Source organism: Triticum aestivum, chromosome 5B (assembly GCF_018294505.1).
Source record: "Triticum aestivum cultivar Chinese Spring chromosome 5B, IWGSC CS RefSeq v2.1, whole genome shotgun sequence".
In the NCBI taxonomy this organism is placed as follows: Eukaryota; Viridiplantae; Streptophyta; class Magnoliopsida; order Poales; family Poaceae; genus Triticum; species Triticum aestivum.
Genome location: NC_057807.1, coordinates 695275613 through 695283845, shown reverse-complemented (window position 1 = coordinate 695283845; position 8233 = coordinate 695275613). Strand labels below are relative to the sequence as shown.

Sequence of the window (8233 nt, the reverse complement as noted above, 5' to 3'; positions counted from 1 at the left end):
TCACCGCGGCGTCTAGGAGCTGCGACGACGGCGAGAGAAGGACAGTCGTGGCGGGTATTCAAGGCGCGGCGTGTTGCCGGCCTCAATGTGGTCGAGGATGGCCTCGAGGCTGCGGCCGGGCATGCCCCACCACTCGTGCCGCCCGCCAGCGTTGTGGCGTCCGCGGGGGATGATGCCGTTAGCGGAGGTGATCTGGTCTTCATGGCGGCGCTCGAAGTACATCGTCCACAGCATGTGGCTGTCGGCGGCATACCTCGGCTCGTTCCGCTGCTCCTCCATGAGCGACGAGCGGTTGCGGGTTATCTCGGCCCGCCGTGTAGCCCCTTCGTGCACCGGTGGCACCGGGACTCCGGCGGCCCTAAACTTCCACGCCCCCGGCACATGCATGTCCGGGGGCGCCAGATATTCGGCCTTGTAGAGGAGGCGCGCCTCCGGCTCTTGGAGATGGCGGCGGCCGAACCCGTTCGCCGCCGCACCGTCGCCTGGGTACCTCTCTGCCATTGCTCGTCTGCAGGAAGGGGAGATGTGTGTTGCTTTGTGTGGCGATGCGAGGAGATATGTGGTAGTTGCCCGACGGGGAGATCGACTTTTGTAGCCGCAGCGGGGCGGCGAGAGCCTACATGCCGGGCGACGCGTGGCGGGAGCAGGGGGACGCGCGTTGGTTGCGCCTTCATTGTGCCGCATGTTAGGCATCAATGGAGGCTGGCCGGCGGCAGCGTGGAATTGATTTCCGCGGGAACCGAGGCGATGAGGACGACGAAGCGGCGTCTCGCTAACTCGGCGGGCCCATTCACTTTTGCGCCAAAAATGCGTCCCCCGGTGCCCCCAGCGCGCTGGGTTCGGTCTGGATCCGCTGGCGCTAATTTCGGCCCAAACCGGCGAAAAATCGTGCTTCTGAGGACGCGACTGTGCCGATTTTCGGCCGCCGGCGCAAAAAAAAAGGCTTAAGGGGGTCTGTTGGGGGTGGGGTTGGAGATGCTCTTCCTAATTGAACCGCAAGCGCAATCTCGCCGGGTACGGCATTGCTACTGCTACACTCATGGCTCATGCGGTCATGAATGCCTGCTCTTTATCCCTTGCAATACAAGTTCCATGGCATTAGTTTTGGCTAGACAAGCAGCGAAGTGTTTGATCAGAGCCTTCAGCTCATTTGCATGTACACCCAATCTAATCTGGCAACTTCTCCACGTCGCAACTTGCGAGCGGCGGTTAGGCCTGTGGGCTACCGTTGTACCACCAGGTCTATGATTAATCACCCGAAACATGCATACCAGTACGAGTAATTGCTTTCCTCAAAAAGCCATGCATGCAGAGCTGGGTTACGCTTAATCACGCATGTTTGCTAACATTTCCCTGTACTGATTAAACCAACCGTTCTCCAATCAAACAGTATACTAACCCCAACTGCTCCCCGTTTCCAAAGCCAGGCGTCGCAACGTCAATGTAGGTAGGGGCCATGTGCAAGTGCAAACAAACTACTACTACCATGATCATCCCGTCTATAGCTCGATTCTCTCTTTTCCGGTGTGCTGGTGGCAATCATCACAAGCAACTAACTAATGATCTTTCATCGATGAATGTCCATGGATTCGCTGACAAAGTTGCTAGCTGGAGTATTATTATTTTTGGTTTGCTTTACATGCATTCATGTTAGTAATGTGCTCTGGCGTCGACGCGTCTGCAGAATCCAACGGACGGCCGATGAATGAGATTGAGCTTCCAAGATCGATGTGGTAGAGATGTCGCCGCGCCATGCACGCAAGCCAAAACTCTGCTAACATACGCGACATATGCATGTTTCCACGACAAAAATGTTATAATTACCACATCGATCGATCACCACGTATGAATGCGAGAGTATATTGTTGTGTTTTCCTCCCATGTGCGCGGAAAATGGGCAGAAGCAACTGGTTACTGGTGGTGCACTGGTAGGTGGGCGCATTCCCACCACTGTTACCACATCCTAGCGTGAATCACGTAATGGGGTCTCTGTGAGTCAGGGCGACCCATGAGCCATGCCTGCTCTTATTCATCTCTTGGACAGTACACTGTAGACATTCCTTATTCCTCGCTGGCCAATGAACATGGGAAGCCGGGTAAAAAATGGCACCGGTACTTTTCCGGGCCTCTACTATACTATTCCTAGCTATAGTAGCTCAATTATTTATCTGCGGGCAATGTAGCTCTTGTTTAAACACTGCACTGATTCCTGCCAGGCCAATGATTGTCCACGGCCGGGTTAAAAATGGCTCTTGTTTAAACGTTGGCTACCAAAGAAAGGAAATTGAATCATGAGAGAGGTTGGTGGAGGCATGGTGTTGATTGAATTCAACCGTCCATCCATATCAGATGAGGAGAATGGCGTTGGACCATGTGACGTACAGTACCACCGCCATGTCTGACTCTTATTATAGAGGAAGGAGGAGGCCAAGTGAAATGAAATGAAGTGATCCAGCAGCCTAACTCCACGGCTGCGCCTAACTAACGTAGAGTACTAGTACTGGCTTGGAGCTCCATCGGATCGGAATGAATTGATTGATTGTCGGTGGTACTAGAGGTTTTCCAGCCAGGCCGCGAGATTAATCAAAGCCAAAACAGAGGTTAGGCGGCACGGCGACCGCTCATCAGACGATTCAGACGTACTAGTAGGAGCTGATTGACCCTGAACGCGACGTGAGCCAGAAAATACATACAGCTACTGGACTAGTATACTCCTACTAGTCTGAGCTAGCGGCGCATACGACACTAGATGAATACGCGACGCACCGACAGAGTGTTGGCATATAGCATGCCGTGTTGAGTTCAAAGATACCATAGGTGCACTTGTCGACCGAACTGCTAGCCAGCCGGTGGCCGCGTCGACGGCGAGACGGCGAGAGGGAGGGAGGAAGGCGACCGCACGTAGGCTAAACCAACACGGCAAAGTGCGGCACTCGCTTAGAGCCAGGGAAGTAGCACCTCCATTTTCCTCCTCCACGGCACACCACAGCACACCCCACCGCACCGCACCGACTGTTTGAAAGCGAGGTCAATTGACCGCAACCAGCACCATCGTCGCCCGTCGCCCATGGAGGGATCGAGGAACACGCGGCTAATTAATCATCAGCCCGCCTCCTGGACGTTAGCACGTGGACAGCACGCACGTTAGCGCACGTCGATCGTGTCCAGGAACGATTCACCACGACATAATCCTTTTGCATCAAGCAGCTTCATCGGGCGTGGGGGGTTGGGGTTGCCGGCCGGGTGTTAATCGTGCGCGCGTGCGTCGCGGTGGCCCTGAATCGAACGAGTGGAGATGATCACAATTGCACAAAGCCACAAAGGAAGTCCAGAGACGTTGCGGGTAATCAGGAGCAGGCTAGGCTAGGCTAGCTAGAGGACAACAGCAGAGCAAGAGCAGGGCAGTTGTTGGTATGCGGAACAAAACGGAAGCGTCATGGCAGCAGGCGGCAGTAACGCGGAGGAGGGTAGAGACAGAGAGAGCGGCACGGGCAGGCCGGGCGGCTAGCGTCGTCGCGGCTGACCGCGCTCGCTGCCAAGCCAGCGCCTGGTCGAACCGTGTGTGCAAAGACTTTCAAAGCGATGGGGCCAAACAGGTGGACCCAACCAACGAGCCAAGTACCACTACCTTTCCTTGCTTTCTGTTGAGAGCAGCACACAACACACGCAGAGAAATTAGAGAGAGAGAAGACAGACACCACCGGCTGTGGTAATCAGGCAGGCACGCTCAATCAGTGGGAATAAGTTGATGATCTGTCGTCTCTAAGCCGCCACGACGCGCCATCCTCCCATCATGGTCTTCCTCCCCCCCTCCCTCTTAAAAGCCCCCGCTTCCTTGCTTCCTGCTTCTTCAGCTTCAATTCCCCGCCCGCTCCGTCCACCACCACCACCGCCCAAGAGAGAGAGGCATCCAGTCCCTGCCGTGCCAACTCGCAGCCGCATCGCCATCCAGATTCTAGACCCCGCAGCAAGCATCGGATCAAACCTCTAGATATTTCAAGAGGGCTCTCCTCGCCGGCGCGCAGTTCAAAGACAACCACCACCCGACACACACCACCACAGAGAGACGAGAAGATGAGGGAGGGAGAAGAGTGACAGATGATTGCGGGACGCGGTTAGCGGCGGCAGCAGCAACATGTAGCCCCATGGTGTCCCTTCCTGCTGGGCGCCGCCGTGGCCACCGGTCTGCGTCCTCTTCTTCATGTCGCTCCAGCCCCGGCCGCAGCCTCGTCGACGTCGCCGCATGAGCCACAACAACGGCACCGCCGCCCAGCACCACCACCACCTGCGCTCCGTCGCCGAGACGCCGACGCCGCCCGCAACCTCTCCGTCGTCGTCGCGGCTCCGGCACCCGCCCCCGTCCAGGTACGCACGCAGCTGGGAATTTTGTTGCCTACCTCTTGATTGTTCTGGCGCCCATCTACTACTATTGCCGTTGAGTTTGGGGCGAGGTTCGGCAGAAGAAAATAACTCCAGAGATTAATCAATTAAGACTGTATTACGAGGATTATCACTGTAGGATCATACAGTAGATCATACTTCTCCCCTCCGCGTACGTCTCCGGCGTTCCCACCGCCACCCGATCGTCGGTCAAATGCACTAGTACTCATAGGCTCAAGATATTTTCCATTTTCACACATGATTTTCCTCCCCAACTCAATCAATTATTTTGTTTGCATCAAATTACTAGAAAGGCACAAGAGCAACTGGCCAAGGTGGTGGCGCCATGCCATGCAATCTATAGCTACATATTCGGTGGAGGGGTAATATCGGGTACTAAAAACCAGAGACGCCGTTTTCATGCTAACAATGCTATTATTAACAGAAGAGAATCCTCTTTTTGAACGAGTTGCGTGAGCCGACGGCGACCGGGTAACCAAAAGCGCGCGCGGCCTGTGTTGATCGAGTCTGCTACTAACCAAAAGCGGCGGTGGTGGTGGAGCGGCGAAGACCAGCTCACGTCTCGAGGTCGGCTGTGTATGTGGACGTCTGCTTTCTCCGCCCTCTCTCACCTCCAACAACCGCCCGCTCCTTTTCCTTCCATCCTCCCCATGTATATGTACGTATTTTTAGCAGTAGGTGTCATTAGCCGTCGCCATTATCAACCCTAATGACTCACCACTCCCGTAACTTCTCCCCATGACGATGAACACTTAAAAAAGCTTATGATGAGTCATCACCGTTGCAGCTTCTCCGCGTGATGACAAGGAAGGTGAGTACATGAGTCATCACTGTGCACGCCGCTGCTTTGAGCACTCCCGGAAGACATAACATAATTATTATGCAGCTCTGCTGTCGGCATGGCCGCCACGACGGCGCGCGCGTCCGCCGGGCGTCCCCGCCGTAGCCGTACACGTGGCGTCTGAAACGGCTAGTAGTTCTGTGGCAGATCGGCCGGCCGTTGAAGTGGTCCCCGTTCCCTCTTGCCTGGCACAGCACCTCGGCATGGGCGCATGTTTCTCCCTCTGACATACAAAATCTATTTTCGTGACACAAGTACAGGCTCGCATGTGGCCATCGATCATTAGGTCGCACATGTGCAGCTGCAGGCCAGTCCATGGAGAAAAAAACTGATTTTTTTACAATACAAGATTAATGTGCTAGCTTAAGCTAGTGCCGGCATGGCCGCCAGGCCTGCATTCACTTGCCCGCGCGTCCAAGTCCGTCCATGCAGCATAAATGTTCACAGCTCTTCCAACAATTAATCCGTCTGTCACTTACGATCGATCAACGCCGATGAATTTGCTGCAGCAGGCGTCGCCGTACGGGGACCTGGAGGAGGTGCTGGCGCGGGCGGCGACGGCGGACCGGACGGTGATCATGACGCAGATCAACGCGGCGTGGACCAAGCCGGGGTCGCTGCTGGACCTCTTCTTCGAGAGCTTCCGCACCGGGGAGGGCGGCGTGGCGCGCCTGCTCGACCACCTCGTCATCGTCACCATGGACCCGGCCGCGTACGCGGGGTGCCAGCTCGTGCACCCGCACTGCTATTTTCTGAGGACGACCGGCGTCGACTACCGCGGCGAGAAGTTCTTCATGAGCAAGGACTACCTCGAGATGATGTGGGGCCGCAACAAGTTCCAGCAGACCATCCTCCAGCTCGGATACAACTTCCTCTTCACGGTACGTCTTTCTTTTCTTGTTTATTATATGCAACAACTTCATGCATGTTACTACTTTCGATCCGTGGCAGTTAGTTAGGATGTACATACAGTTGGGACGAGTTGGTTAGATAGGTTGGTTACGTGTTGGTTGGTGTGTTGCACGTTGGATCGGTGGCTGGACAGGTTTGGCCGGTCGTGCTCCGTTGAACTGTCCACAGTTTTAGTCCACCGAGGTGGGCTAAGCTACTGCTTATCGTGTGGACTTTGACGATGGTGATCGATGCATGTTGCACGCTAAGTAGCCATTAGATTCTACCGCATATGCGTCGATCATGCATGTGGGCCGGCGGCCGGTCGGGAACTTGTGGTTTGTCTCGTCCGGCCGACTGAAACATTTATGAATATAGAAATACAGTATAATCCATCTTGCTTTTGGTCTTGATCGCTAACATATGCTTGCTCAAACTGCTAACGATGCAGGACGTGGACGTGATGTGGTTCCGTGACCCGTTCAAGCACATCTCCATGGGGGCGGACATCGCCATCTCCAGCGACGTCTTCATGGGCGACCCCTACAGCCTCGGCAACTTCCCCAACGGCGGCTTCCTCTTCGTGCGCTCCTGCAACAAGACCATCGAGTTCTACCGCCACTGGCAGGCGGGGCGCTACCGCTTCTTCGGCAAGCACGAGCAGGACGTGTTCAACCTCATCAAGCACGACATGACGGACCGCCTCGGCGTCGCCATCCAGTTCCTCGACACCACCTACATCAGCGGCTTCTGTCAGCTCAGCAGGGACCTCAACAAGATCTGCACCCTGCACGCCAACTGCTGCGTCGGGCTCGGGGCCAAGCTCCATGATTTGAGGAATGTGCTGGACGTGTGGAGGAACTACACGGCGGCGCCGGTGCCGGACAAGAGGGCCGGCAAGTTCCAGTGGAAGGTACCCGGGATATGCATCCACTGATCCAACTCATGGATGAGTTCGTGCATTTGGTTGCCCATTCTTTCTGCTCTTCTTGCTTGCCTGCTTCTTCTCGTGGAAAGAGATGGAGGGGATTGAGAGGGGCAGCATCGATCGATTGATTCATTTTGTGAAATCATTTCAGCTAGATGATTATTAGTAAGTTATTATACTATATATGTACACAAACATATACACAGAGTAGTAGTACTCCAGTATGCGTGCAGCACATGCATGCATGTATGCTGGTCCTGGCCGACTCCTCCTGGCCTGTAATTAAAGATGAATGAGTAAAGCAGTAGCTTGTTTATGCAGCACAAGTGTTGTTTTCTTGATTTTTTTTAGGGTCTAGTGTTGTTTTCTTGATGATACGTACACTCGAATGCAAGCAGAAACACAGATTAAACTAACTTTACTAACGACCTTGGCAGGAAAACAGGTGTTGTTTAATTGAGAGAAAACATAAGTCTCATTTTTAAGGGAGGAGGTAATAAAATCCAGTCTCACAGAATTCCAATGGGCTAGTTTCTTTTTTCCTTTTCCTTTTTTGGAGCAAACATCACGGCCTTTATTTTTCAAGAATGTTCAAGGGTACAACAAACGTGTCGAATGGGCTAGCTAGGACAAGAACATGTTTTGGGTCTTAAACTAGCATACTAATGGGCCACAAGTATCGTGCTATGTGTATGACAAATGAGGTCCATATTTTGTTTGGCAGAAGAATCAGGCCTGCTTGGCACGCTTTCCAGCGCAACTCTTTTTCTTGGGAGCTGTTTTTTGTTGGTCGTATTTTTTTTTCTTAGGCCTTTTGGAGCTAGGCACAAGTTCTCATTGATTGGTGTCTTTGCTCTTATTTTCGTCAAAATTGGAGAGAAGAAGAGTGTTGTTTAGGCTGTGGCTCTTCCACATTGAAGGTTTGGTGATACATACCCCCTCGGTGCATAGCGCATGAACAAAAGCACAAATCCGTAGCCAGTGGAACTCATGCCACACGTAAGTGTTAAATTGGCTTAGAAAGAAACAAGGAAACACATGTTAGAAAAGCGAGCTTGCTTGCCTTCCTAACCACAGAACAAGGACAACACTCCACTTCTTGTGAGCTTAGTATATTAAGAGATGCCAACGAAGTCTATCATTTATTGTGAAACGCAATGACCACATCAAGA

At 53.5% G+C, this 8233-nt stretch overlaps 1 pseudogene across 1 annotated transcript; it reads left to right on the top strand.

Annotated features, from left to right (window-relative positions):
- Nucleotides 1-1880: 1880 nt before the first annotated feature.
- Nucleotides 1881-7381, top strand: LOC123115318 (uncharacterized protein At4g15970-like; annotated as a pseudogene). The gene is made up of 4 exons (XR_006456597.1): nucleotides 1881-1928; nucleotides 4120-4365; nucleotides 5755-6123; nucleotides 6585-7381. The product of XR_006456597.1 is annotated as an uncharacterized protein At4g15970-like (transcript).
- Nucleotides 7382-8233: the final 852 nt, after the last annotated feature.